We start from the raw sequence: 13,765 nt of genomic DNA on the forward strand, positions 1-13,765 counted from the left end.
ACTTAGAGTGATCTAAGTTGTTGAGGGGAGAAAGGGCCTTGTTTTTCCCTGTGAGGGCCTTGCTTTTCCCTATATGTGCCTCGCTTTTCCCTATGTGCCCCTTTTATACTGGACAGTTTTGACAGTCTACTTGAGGTATAAGAAGGAATTTGGAGGGAGTGTCCACTGTTCAGGGTATGAGTGAATATTTAGTAAATATTGTCTATTCTGCCTATTAATACAAATGTTGACTTTGAATATGTTGTTGGATGTGCCTTGATGTAACTTTTTTCTGTGTTAGCGCATCACTTACTAATTTTTGAGTAGACTTTTTGTTTGTTTGTTTGAGACAGAGTTTTGCTCTTGTTCCCCAGGCTGGAGTGCAATGGCACAATCTCGGCTCACTGCAACCTCCACTTCCCAGGTTCAAGTGATTCTCCAGCCTCAGCCTCCCAAGTAGCTGGAACTACAGGTGCCCGCCACCATGCCCAGCTAAATTTTTTGTATTTTTAGTGGAGGGGCGGTTTCACCATGTTGGCCAGGCTGGTCTCAAACTCCTGACCTCAGGTGATCCACCCGCCTCGCCCTCTCAAAGTGCTGAGATTACAGGCGTGAGCCACTATGACCGGCCTGAATAGACTGTTTTTAAAGCAGTTTTAGGTTCACATCAAAATTGAGTGTTTCCTTGTATTTCCTCCCCAACCCGCCCCTGCCCCCCACAACCTCCCCCACCATCAACATCCCATACCAGTGTGGTACATTTGTTGTAATCAATGAACCTACATTGACACATCATCCATAATGTAAGTCCATAGCTTACATTAGGGTTTGCTATCTGCGTTGTACACTCTGTAGGTTTTGGTAACTGTCCAGTAGCATGTATCCACCATTATACAGAAGAGTTTCACTGCTGTGAAAATCTCCTGTGCTCTACCTATTCCTCCCTCCTTCCTTCCCCCAGAGCCCAAGGAACCACTGATCTTTTATTCTCTCCAGTTTTGTCTTTTCCAGAATGCCACATAGTAAAAATCATACTATGTGGCCTTTTCAGATTGGCTTCTTTCACTTGGTAATTTTTTTTTTTTTTTTTTAGACAGGGTCTCACGCTGTCACCCAGGCTGGAGTGCAGTGGTGCGATCGTGGCTCACTGCAACCTCTGCCTCCTGGTTTAAAGCAATTCTCCCACCTCAACCTCCCAAGTAGCTGAGAGTACAGGTGGGTGCCACCATGCCTGGCTAATTTTTGTATTTTTAGTGGAAACAGGGTTTCACCATGCTGGCCAGGCTGCTGTACTCAAACTCCTGTACTCAAGTGATCTCAGCCTCCCAAAGTGCTGGGATTATAGGCATGAGCCATCGCGCCCGGCCATTTGGTAATTTGTCTTTAAGATTCTTCCATGGCTTTTCATGGCTAGATAACTCATTTCTTTTTAGCACTGTATAATATCCCCTTGTCTGGATGTACCAAAATGTATCCATTCACCTACTGAAGGACATCTTGGTTGCTTCCAAGTTTCACAATTATGAGTAAAGCTGCTATAAACCTCTGTGTTTAGGTTTTTGTGTGGGCATAAGTTTTCAAACACATTTAGCTAAATACCAAGGAGCACAATTGATCATATGATAAGAGTATGTTTAGTTTCATGAAAAACATCAAGCTGTCTTCCAAAGTGGCTGTATCATTCTGCATTCTCATCAGCAGTGAATTAGAGTTCCTATTGCTATACATCCTTATTGGGTTTTGTCAGTATTTTGGATTTTCACTGTTCTCATAGGTGGATAAAAATATTTAATTTGCAATTCCATAATGAAGTAGAGCATCTTTTCGTATGCTTATTTGCCATTTGTGTATCTTCTTTGGTGAGGTGTCCAGATCTCTTCTCCATTTTCTAATTGGGTTGTTCATTTTCTTATTGTTGAGGGTTTTGTTTTGTTTTGTTTGTTTTGGTTTTAAGAAACAGGGTCTTGCTCTGCCACCCAGGCTGGAGTGCAGTGGTGCAATTACAGCTCACTGCAACCTCAATCCTCCCACCTCAGCTTCCTGAGTAGCTAGGACTAGGACTATAGGCACACACCACCACGCCGGGCTAATTTAAAAAAAATTTTTTTTGTAGACATTGCTGTGTCACTCAGACTGGTTTCAGACTCTCAGCCTCAAGCAGTTTTCCTGCCTCTGCCTCCCAAAGCGCTGGGATTATAGGTGTGAACCACCGTGCCTGCCCTTATTGTGGAGTGTTAAGAGTTCTTTGTATATTTTGGATAACAGTCCTTTATTAGATATGCCTCTTGGAAATATTTTCCCCCACTCTGTGGCTTTTACTATTGTTTTAAATAGCTATCTTATACATTATCTACAATAAAACATATTTACACTTTTCATAGTTTATATATAATTTCCAAATACCCTAGCCTTCATCCATAGATATACTCTTCAGTTATATGAGTGGGTGCTGTTATTAACAGCTCACCTCACTTGGAAGGCCAGGAGATACCCAGTCTGTCCCAGACAGCTCCATGGAAGTTACTACACACCTTTTTTTTTTTTTTTTTTGAGACGGAATCTCCCTCTGTCGCTTAGGCTGGAGTGCAGTGGCGTGATCTTGGCTCACTGCAACTTCCGCCTCCCGGGTTCAAGCGATTCTCCTGCCTCAGCCTCCCGAATAACTAGGGCTCCAGACACATGCCGTCACGCCCGGCTAATTTTTTGTATTTTTGGTAGAGACGGGGTTTCACTGTGTTAGCCAAGATGGTCTCAATCTCCTGACCTTGTGATCTGCCCGCCTCGGCCTCCCAAAGTGCTGGGATTACAGGCGTGAGCCACTGCGCCCAGCCTACTACACATATTTTAAGTTAGAATGCCTCCCACCAAAGAGAAAGATTAGGTTCCAGGTAGGAAATATTTTTCTTCTTTTTAAATTTATTTTTTATTGTTTTGAGACGGAGTCTCACTCAGTTGCCCAGGCTGGAGTGCAGTGGCACCATCTCAGCTCACTGCAACCTCCACCTCCCAGGTTCAAGCAGTTCTACTGCCTCAGTCTCCCGAGTAGCTGGGATTACAGATGCAGACTTCATCCTATTAGTAGAGACCAGGGTTTCTCCCTGTTGGCTAGGCTGGTCTCAAACTCCTGGCCTCAAGTGATCCTCCCGCCTAGGCCTCCCACAGTGCTGGGATTACAGACGTGAGTCACCGCACCTGGCCTTATTTTATTATTATTATTTTGGAGACACGTTCTCACCCGGTTACCCAGGCTGCAGTGCAATGGCTTGATCACAGCTCACTGCAGTCTCAACCTCCCTATGCTCAGGTGATCCTCCCACCTCAACCTCCTGAGTAGCTGGAACTATAGGCATACGCCACTATGCCCAGCTAATTTTTGTATTTTTTTTGTAGAAATGCGGTTTCACCATGTTGCCCTGGGTGGTCTTGAACTCTTGAGCTCAAGCCATCTTCCCACCTCTGCCATCCAAAGTGCTGGGATTACAGGCCTGTACACCACGCCCAGCCTACTACTGGAAGTTACATTTTTAATTTTCTTTCAGACTGTTCATTATTGGTGTAAAGAAGCACAATTGGGTTTTTTGCATGTTGATCTTGTTCTCTGCAACTTTGCTGAATTTTCTCTAACAGTTTTTTTTTCTAATAGTTTTTTTTTTTGGTAGATTATTTGATATTTTCTATATATAAGATAATATAATCTGCAAGTAGGGATAGTTTTATTTATTCTTTTCCAGTTTGGATGCCTTTTATTTCTTTTTCTTGCTTAGTTGTTCTGGCCAGAAATTCCAGTACAATGTTGAGTAGCAACGGTGAAAGTCGGCATCTTTGTCTTGTTCCTGACCTGAGTGGTTGTTCCTGACCTTCACTGTTGAGTTTTATGTTAGCTGTGGGTTTTTCTTAAATGTTCTTTATCATGCTGAGGATGCTGAGGAAGTTCCTTTCTATGTCGAATTTTCTGAGTTTCTATTTTTCATGAAAGGGTGATGAATTCTGTCAACTACCTTTCCTGCATCAATTGAGATAACGTGTTTTTTTCCTTCATTTTATTAATGTGGTATATTACATTGACTTATTTTTCTTTGTTTCTTTTTTTGAGATGGAGTCTTGCTCTGTCTCCCACGCTGGAGTGCAGTGGCCGGCTCACTGCAGCCCCTGCCTTCTGGGTTCAAGCAATTCTTCTGCCTCAGCCTCCCGAGTAGCTGGGATTACAGGCGTGCACCACCACGCCCAGCTAATTTTTGTATTTTTAGTAGAGATGGGGCTTCAATGTGTTGGCCAGGCTGGTCTCGAACTCCTGGCCTCAGGTGATCCGTCCACCTCAGCCTCCCAAAGTTCTGGGATTACAGGCATGAGCCACCAGGCCCAGCCTACATTGATTTATTTTTCTTTTTTTTTTTTTTTTTTTTTTTTTTGAGACGGAGTCTTGCTCTGTCGCCCAGGCTGGAGTGCAGTGGCCGGATCTCAGCTCACTGCAAGCTCCGCCTCCTGGGTTCACGCCATTCTCCGGCCTCAGCCTCCCAAGTAGCTGGGACTACAGGCGCCCGCCACCTCGCCCGGCTAGTTTTTTGTATTTCTTAGTAGAGACGGGGTTTCACCGTGTTCGCCAGGATGGTCTCGATCTCCTGACCTCGTGATCCACCCGTCTCGGCCTCCCAAAGTGCTGGGATTACAGGCTTGAGCCACCGCGCCCGGCCGATGATTTATTTTTCTTATGTTGAACACCCTTACATTCCTTCAATAAATCTAACTTGGTCATAGTATTCTCCTTTTAATATGCTATTGGATTCAGTTAGCTTGTATTTTGTTGAGGATTTTTGCATCGATATTCATAAGGGATGTTGATCTGTAGTTTTCTTGTGGTCTTTTTGTGTGGCTGTGCCATCAGAATGATGTCTCATATAATCAATTAGAAACTGTTCCCTTCTTTTCTATTTTTTCAAACGGTTTGAAAGGATTGATGTTACCTTCATTTTGGTGTTACCTTCATTTAGTGATCTGAGAAAAAGAAAGGACTGGTGTTAATTATTTAAATGTTTGCTAGCATTCACCCTGAAGCCTTCTCATCCTGGACTTCTGTCTGTTGAGAGGTTTTTTGTTATTGTTGTTTATTTGTTTTTTGAGATGGAGCCTTGCTCTGTCTCCCGAGGTGGAGTGCAGTGGCACAATCTTGGCTCACTGCAACATCTGCCTCCCGGGTTCAAGCGATTCTCCTGCCTCAGCCTCCCAAGTAGCTGGGATTACAGGCATGCACCACCACGTCCGGCAAATTTTTAATTTTTAGTAGAAAAGGAGTTTCCATGTTGGCCAAGCTGGTCTCGAACTTCTGAACTCAGGGGATTCACCCGCCTCAGCTTCCCAAAATGCTGGGATTACAGGCCTGAGCCACCGGGTGCGGCCTTTTCTTTGAGACAGAGTCTCTCTCTGTCTCCCTGGCTGGAGTGCAGTGGCATAATCTAGGCTCACAGCAATCTCCGCCTCCCACATTCAAGCGATTCTCCCACCTCAGCCTCCTGAGTAGCTGGGATTACAGGCGCGTGCTGCCATGCTTGGCTAATTATTTTTGTATTTTAGTAGAGACGAAGTTTCACCATGTTGGCCAGGCTGGTCTCCAACTCTTGAACTCAGGCGATCCGCCCGCCTGGGCCTTCCGAAGTGCTGGGATTACAGGTGAGAGCCACCGCGCCTGGCCATGAATGCTATTTTTTGATAATGAATAATAAAAGTTATGCAGATCTTCTATATTCTTCTATCTAAATGTTGACACACCTTTATATCTAGAAACTTCAGATATAAAGCTCAGCCCGAGAGAACCCATCAAATGTTGGAGCTGCAAGGGGCTAGAAAGCATCACCAGACCTGGATTCGCGGGAGATGTTGGCTCAAGGTAGCACAGGACGTTGGCTCAGAGCTGGAAATTGAGGCCAGGTCTCCCGGCACACCCACCCCACAGGACGACCAAGCAGGGCTTCACAGAGGAGTTGAGGTTTAGGTTTATATCTGTTGTTAAAAACCCGGTGAGCAAAAGACTGTGGAAAGAGCACATGGAAAAGACAGGCGAAGGTGTGAGCTGGCTAATGACAGAGATGGGTATTGGGGACCGTGCCGGGGGTGGTGGAGAATGAAGAGACACAAAAGACAAAGATAAACAGAGAACATGGCGGCCGCACCCAGAGCCTCCGCCTCACTTTATTTATACTCCATAAACCCCACCTCAGCAGAAACAACACAATGCAAAACAAACTTTCTTTACCCAGATGTAACCTTCTGCTTATTTCCTTGTCTCTATGCTCTTCCTTATTTGTCTGCCTTCTTGGCGCCTATGGGAGTTCATTAAAAGTTCAATTGGAGATACTGTCCTTGAGCCCTATCTATTCTCAGCATACTGCTTTCAAGGGCCACTGCATTTCCCCCTTTTTGTTTTGCCTCAATCCTAAAAAGGTAGCCCATATTTGTTCCTGTGTTTTCTTTTGTTTTTGGAGGCGACGGAGGGAGCATCAGATCACCAAGAGAAGCAGACCCAATCCGAGCGCCCAAAGCAATATACTTCCAGAGATTGTAGAAATCCATGTTTTCATCTGGGTCCATGGGTTAAGGGCAGCAAGGCGTTGACCCAGCTCCTGCAGGGTTGCGGTTCCGGACAATACATGTAATTGTTGTCGAAATGCTTCGGAAATGTTTTGAGTGAGCTCTTGGATGTCCAAACTAATATTTTTATGGCCTACTAATAATTTTCGGATTTTGGCCCAATTCTGAGAGATATTAAAAGGCACAGGCATTACACAAAATTGAGTGGAGTTCCAATCACATTGTAATGTTATCCGAGTACTGAGGACAGTGAGCTGATCTCCAAGCCATGTCAATGCTTGCTCCATGTTGTTCAATCTTTCAGCAAGTTGAGAATCAATGTTTCGTTGTGGAAGCCATAACCGGTGAGATTGCTCATGCCATTGCTGCACAAATTCAGCATTTTGTATGCTTTGATGTAGAGCGAGCCCTGCTATGGCCGCAGTGGAGGCGATGGCGACAAGGCTCATCACAGAGGCAATTATAAGTCTAAGGGCACGGCGGGTTCGCTGGAGAGAAGTCCAAATATAAGTCTTAAGAGGTGATGCCCCCCACGGTCACGTAAGGTTAACAGGTAGCCAAATTTCCTTATGAGCCCTGAGGATATAAATATCTCCAGTAAAGTTGTGCCACCAGGAATGATTGAGGCAAGACAAAAATGTACACGTATCTGTACAATGAACAATCCCCGTATCATTATTCCATGTCAAATTTCCCACTAATAATAGGTAGGGCTTACAGACACAAGCAATAATATATCGGGAGGTATTCCAATATAACTGAATATGAAAGGAGTTATTCGGGTTAGAAAGATTAAGGGACATATTCCCCACAAAAGTGCTAATGGCATCGCCTGTAGCTAACAACTTCCAAAGATGACTCTGTACTTGTAAAGAGTGTCTAAGATGAGGCATAGGTGGCGACAGGCCTCCTTCACGCCATACCAAGGTTTCATTACCATTAGCGGCAATACTTTTATTTACCCGGTGCCATTTCAAAGGTATGTGACTAAATTTTGTTTGAAAATCACCGTGCACACTCCAATCAGTTACTTGCATCCCATTGTATTCTAATAAAATCCGGGGTTTAGTTCCCCGACATTGTTGCCACTCTAGCACCTCAATATTAGGGGAAACCTCTGGGATAGGACAAAAAGGTAAAGAACTAGGAATAGTCTCATTACTATATACAGTATGATTATACTGAAAGCTTCTAGTTACAATAATAACAGTATTAGCAGCCACATGACTATGATTATAGCGAACAGCCCAGGCTTCATGCGATTTTCGGAGACAATGAGGACTATTTCCCATGCATACTGGAAGTCCTTCCACTCCAAATTGGTATATGCTGTTTATGATTCCCGTTTCCCGTTCTATGTTGTCCTTGTCTATATAGGGGGACGGCATCCAAGTAGTGTCATTGGTGAAAAACCTTAATTTCCACCTCCCCCCAGGCGACTCCCTGATACAAGGGTGGAAAGGGAATATAAGTCCAATATTCATACAAAGCCTCACTAAAGGAAATAAGTCCCCCGCTGAGGCACATCCAACAAAGGAAGAAATGCATGCTGAATCCAGTTTTCTTTTCAACAGGGTTTCAATCGTCTTGTAGGAAACCACTCAGGTCCGCTCCCTGTAAGGACAAGAGCATAGCCCCGTCCCTGTTTTAGAACTTGCCCTTGAACATACTTATCTTCTTCATTAGGATACCAAACCCTTAAATTGTCAGCGGGGACTATCACCGAGGGAGGTGAGGAAAGATGGGTTACGGCAGTGGAGTCTTGCAGTTGTCTCCATTGATTCAAAAAATTTAAGGTAAAAAGAACCTTCAGAATCTGGTTTCTGGGGGACTCATTTCCCCCTTTTTGTTTTTGCAGTTGAGTTTTTAAGGTTAAATTTGCGCACTCAATGATGGCTTGACCTTGACTGTTGCCCGGGATACGGTGATATGTTGAATATTGTATTGCTGTAAGAAAACTTGTAATTTACGAGAGACATAGGCGGGGCATTATCAGTTTTAAGTATAAGAGGAATGCCTATGATGGCAAAACAAGCTAAGAGATGTGTAATAACAGAATCAGCTTTCTCAGGTGGCAACGGAGTGGCCCACTGAAAATGAGAAAAGGTATCAATGGTATGATGAACATACTTTAATCGTCTAAAAGAAGGGACATGTGTGACATCCATTTGTCAAATCTGATTAACTTGAGTACCTCGTGGATTAACCCCAGGATGGAAGGATGGAATGCTCAAAGGAGCACAGGAAGGACAAGCTTGAATAAAAGAACGAGCTTGTTTACGAGTTAAATGAAACCGTCATTGAAGGCCAGAATTATTAGTGTGATGTAGAGCATGTTTTTGTTCTGCAGCCTGCAGGTGGCCAATTAGAAGTGAATCAATCTGAGTATTACCATGAACTAATGGTCTAGGAAGTTGAGAATGAGAATGAAGATGAGTGATGAATAAAGGAGCTCGACAATGGCTCAAAGTAGAGGATAACAGAGAAAAGAGTTTTTGAAGAGAAGAAGTAGCACAAAGAGGTAAAGTGGCCTGAGAAATATAAGAAGTAACATAAATGGCATATTGAGAATTACTAACAATGTTACAATTAATAGTAGGGAAATCAAGTAAGACCATGAGAATAGCAAACAATTCTCCCTGTTGTACTGAGGGATAAGGATAAACTGTAACTCGAGATTGATGAACACTCCAATATCCAGCCTTACCATTGCTACTAGCATCAGTAAAAAAGGTAGGACCTTGAACAGGAAATACAAAAATTGGTGAGAAAGGCAACACAGAATGTTGCCTAAAAAATGAAAAGATCGGAGACTTAGGATATTGGGTAGAAAATTGTCCAACAAATGAAGCGCAAGCAACTTGTCAAGAATCAGAAGTTGCAAGAAGATAAGTAATCTGACTATGAGTGAATTGAGAGATAATTAAGGAAGGATCTCCTCCCCAAAGTTGTCGACAGCGATGTCGTCCTTTGATGATCAGTTCAGCTAAACGGTCGATATAAGTAGTCAAGCGTTTAGATGTTTTATTGGACAAAAAGATTTATTCTAACGGCCGATTACTTTGATGAATCATTCCTGTGGGAGAATGTAAAGTATGAAATAAACAAAAGGAAAGGGGAACATCGGGAAGGATATAGTGTAAATGGGCCTTTTGAAGTTGCTCTTCTACTAGCTGGAGTTCCTGTAAAGCCAAAGGAGTTAAATGACGTGAGCTGTCCAAGTGACTGTCTCCTTCTAGAATAGAAAAAAGATGTTGTAACTGATACGTTGGTATTTCTAAAACAGGACGCATCCAATTAATGCCTCCTAAAAGCTTTTGAAAGTCATTTAATGTTTTTAAATGATCATGTCGAATTTGAATTTTTTGGGGTCGAATACTTCATGCTCCCAAGGTATAACCTAAATATTGAATAGGAAAATCCACTTGAATTTTTTCTGGGGCAATATTAAGTGAGTAGAAAGAAAGCTGAGTTTGTAATGATGCAAAAGCATCTTGCTGCTTTTCTCTGGTGGGTGCAGCAAGAAGAATGTCATCCATATAATGATATAAAAGAACAGAAGGATGACGCTTTCGAACAGGATCCAAGGCCCGATGGACAAATTCTTGACACAAGGTAGGGCTGTTTAACATACCTTGAAGTAAAACTTTCCATTGATATGGAGAAAGTGGCTGAGAATTATTAAAAACAGGGACAGAGAAGGCAAAACGCTCACAATCCTTTTGATCTAAAGGAATAGAAAAAAAAATCCTTTAAATCAATAACCATGAGCACCCAATCTTGAGGAATCATAGAAGGATTAGGAAGGCCAGGTTGTAAGGATCCCATGGGTTGAATACATGCATTAATAGCACGAAGATCTGTTAATAGTCTCCATTTACCATTCTTTTTCTTTATCACAAAAACGGGAGTTCCATGGAGAAGTACTAGGTTCTATATGACCTAAGGATAATTGTTCCTGAACTAAGTTTTCCAAGGCCTCAAGCTTCTCACATGTTAAAGGCCACTGTTCAACCCATACAGGAATATTAGTTTTCCACGTCAAGAGAAGGGCTTGAGGCTGCTGAACAGTGGCTACATGTTTAAAGACTTTTCAAGGGGATTGTAGCCCATGCGGAACATCATATTTTTGGCAGAATTAGAAACATGAGGAATAGAAACAAAAGCTCCAAATTGTTGCAATAAATCTCGCCCCCATAAATTTAGGGCAATAGGAACAATATAAAACTGGACTTGGGCCGTTTGACCATCCGGCCCTCGACAACTCAAGGATTGAGAACTTTGATACACCTTTGAGGCGGAACCTAATCCAGTAAGAGACACAGCAACAGGCTGTTTAGGCCATTGTAAAGGCCATTGGTCGGAGGCAATAATGGAAACGTCAGCTCCTGTATCAACCAAGCCCTGAAAAATTTGTCCCTCTACTTCGAGAGGAAACAAGGGTTTTGTTGAGTTACCAAGGTTTCCCAAAAAATATGTTTACCCGTGCTTCCAAAACCTCCGGTTCTTTCTTGCCTCCGTGAAGGAAACTGAAAATAGGGTAGTAAAAGGAGTTGTGCAATCTGTTGCCCCTCTTTAAGGGATATGGGTTTATGAGCCTGTGCCATAATTTGAATTTACCTTTATAATCAGAATCTATAACACCCAAATGAACTTGTAAACCCTGTAGAATACTACTACTACGTCCTATAAGCAATCTAACAGTATGTGGAGGTAATGGCCCAAAAACACCTGTAGGCAATTTAACAACTCCCATTTTTGGGGTGAGTTCGATGGCCTGCAAAATTGACACATCAGCAGCGGCGCTACCAGAAGTAGCAGAGAAAAGTTGAGTTACTGAAAATTGGGGGTTAACATTGACTGACTGGCCTGCTGATGCTGGACCCCCGAGCTGATTGGAAATTGCAAATGAAGAGGGCTTGTATTGTTGCTGGGGCCCCAAGCTGAAGGGCCCCTCTGCAAGTTTCCCGATCCGGAGGTTAGAGGATTACCGTTTTTGTCCACTTTAGAGTGACATTCATTAGTCCAGTGTCGCCCTTTGCCGCAACGATGACAGGGCTCAGTGGGAAGCCTTTTAGATCCTATTTTGGAGGAGTCATTCTTATTAGATAACTTACGACACTCCTTTTTAAAATTACCAGTCTTTCCACATTGAAAGCAAACCCCCTTTTTTCCCATGAGTGCCTTAGATAGAGCTCCAGCAAACAATTGTGCATTATAGGCAGCCCCTCCCACTCTGGCACAGGCTCTAATAAAATCTTCTATTTGTAAGTTTTCAGCAGCCTTTAGAGGACGCAACAACCTCTGACATTCCTGATTAGCATTCTCGAAAGCTAATGTGGTTATCAGGATTTTGCCTGCTGCCCCATTACCCACAGTCTTTATTACAGCATCTTGGAGCCGAGCAACAAAATCAGGATAAGGTTCATTGGCACCCTGCAAAATCTTAACGAAAGACAAAGCAGTGTTTCCCAATGGTTCTACTTTACACCAAGCTTTTTAAAAAAGTCCTTTAACTTGTGATAATGCTATGTCATCGAGCCCAGATTGAGCCGCTACGGTAGCAAACTGACCAGTACCTGTTAATTGCTCCTCTGTTGGTCCTGGAGGATTTCTAGCGGCATTGCGGCGGACCTGTTCTTTGGCATCTTTCAGCCACCAACTGCGTAACTGGAGCCACTGAGAGCGGTCCAAAACAGCCTTCCCCAAGGTCTCCCAATCAAGAGGCAAAAACAAATTCTCAGAGGAGAAAGAATCTAAAAGCCCCATGACAAAAGGAGATTGAGGGCCATAATTAGCAACAGCTGCCTTCATTTCTTTAAGGAACTTAAATTGAAGGACATTATACTGCACATTCACACCTCTTTGAGGAAATTGATCATTAGGGCCAAAAGGTTGCCTAGTAATGGGGAACAATTGTAGAGGATCCTCATCCTCTTGAGAATCCAATACCTCAATTACAGCTTTAGCAGTAGAAGCAGGGACAGTAAAAACCGTGCCTGAACGAGGCAGCATTTCCACCGGCGGTGGTGGTGGTGGTGGTGGAAAACTATCCTCCTCCGCCTTGGGTGCTGATGGGGGTGGATGAACCACGGGAAAAGTAAAAACAGGAGTGGGTGGAGGAGAAGGTTGAGGGGGCGATAACTGCAATTGTAAAATTTGTTGTAACAATTGAACAACGGGCTGAAGCTCCTTTTGAATTTCTGATTCCCTTTCCTGAGACACATCATTATACAAAGGACCTTCTCCACCAGTTACAGGATTATCTAAAGGAGGGGAAATGGCTATTGGAGACTTCAAAGACTCCTCATCTCCACCTTCCCCTTTTTCAGAGTTTGTCTCTAAGAGCTCCAAAGCCTGAGTACTAGAGGCACAGAGGGCCCACAAAGGTGCCGACATTACATCGCGGCGCTGATGTGCTTGACGAAGGGTCTTAACAACCTGTTGCCAATCTCGTTTATTTAATTGCACTTTAGTTTGATATTGAAACCAATAGCAATGTTGTTCCACATGAGCAAACAATTTCCGCAAAGTTCTCTCTTTGGTATCAACCCCAATCGAAAGTAAAAGCCCTTGTAATAATCTCAAATATTCTGAGGCCAAGGAACTGGAATTCCCCATAATGAAAGCTCAAGAAGGTTCCCCTTAACAATATCCGGGTTTTACCCGCTCCTAGGGGGTTCCCCTTCTTGTTCCCTGCTACTCACCCGTGGGGACCCTGCTCCCTGCGCCACTTATTGGGGACGGTGCCAGGGGTGGTGGAGAATGAACAGACACAAAAGACAAAGACAAACAGAGAACATGGCGGCCGCACCCAGAGCCTCCGCCTCACTTTATTTATACTCCATAAACCCCACCTCAGCAGAAACAACACAATGCAAAACAAACTTTCTTTACCCAGATGTAACCTTCTGCTTAGTTCCTTGTCTCTATGCTCTTCCTTATTTGTCCGCCTTCTTGACGCCTACAGGAGTTCATTAAAAGTTCCATTGAAGATACTGTCCTTGAGCCCTATCTATTCTCAGCATACTGTTTTCAAGGGCCTCTGCAGATGGGGGAACCCGTGGGGTTACTCCTTGACCCCACGCAGGACACTTAGACATCCACAGTGCCGGGGGGAGAGGCCCCAGACGGGGCAGAAGACCTTCCTCGGCCCTGGGGAACCCAAGATTTCCGAGAGTAAGCGGACCTGTGCAAAAACGCA

General features: G+C 43.6%; 1 long non-coding RNA gene across 1 annotated transcript; it reads left to right on the plus strand.

Annotated features, from left to right (window-relative positions):
• The first annotated feature begins 4,359 nt into the window (after positions 1 to 4,359).
• Positions 4,360 to 6,323, plus strand: LOC140713304 (uncharacterized). Its single transcript, XR_012095241.1, has 2 exons — positions 4,360 to 5,643; positions 5,755 to 6,323. It is a non-coding gene; the product is annotated as an uncharacterized lncRNA (long non-coding RNA).
• Positions 6,324 to 13,765: the final 7,442 nt, after the last annotated feature.

Source organism: Chlorocebus sabaeus, chromosome 14 (assembly GCF_047675955.1).
Source record: "Chlorocebus sabaeus isolate Y175 chromosome 14, mChlSab1.0.hap1, whole genome shotgun sequence".
In the NCBI taxonomy this organism is placed as follows: domain Eukaryota; kingdom Metazoa; phylum Chordata; class Mammalia; order Primates; family Cercopithecidae; genus Chlorocebus; species Chlorocebus sabaeus.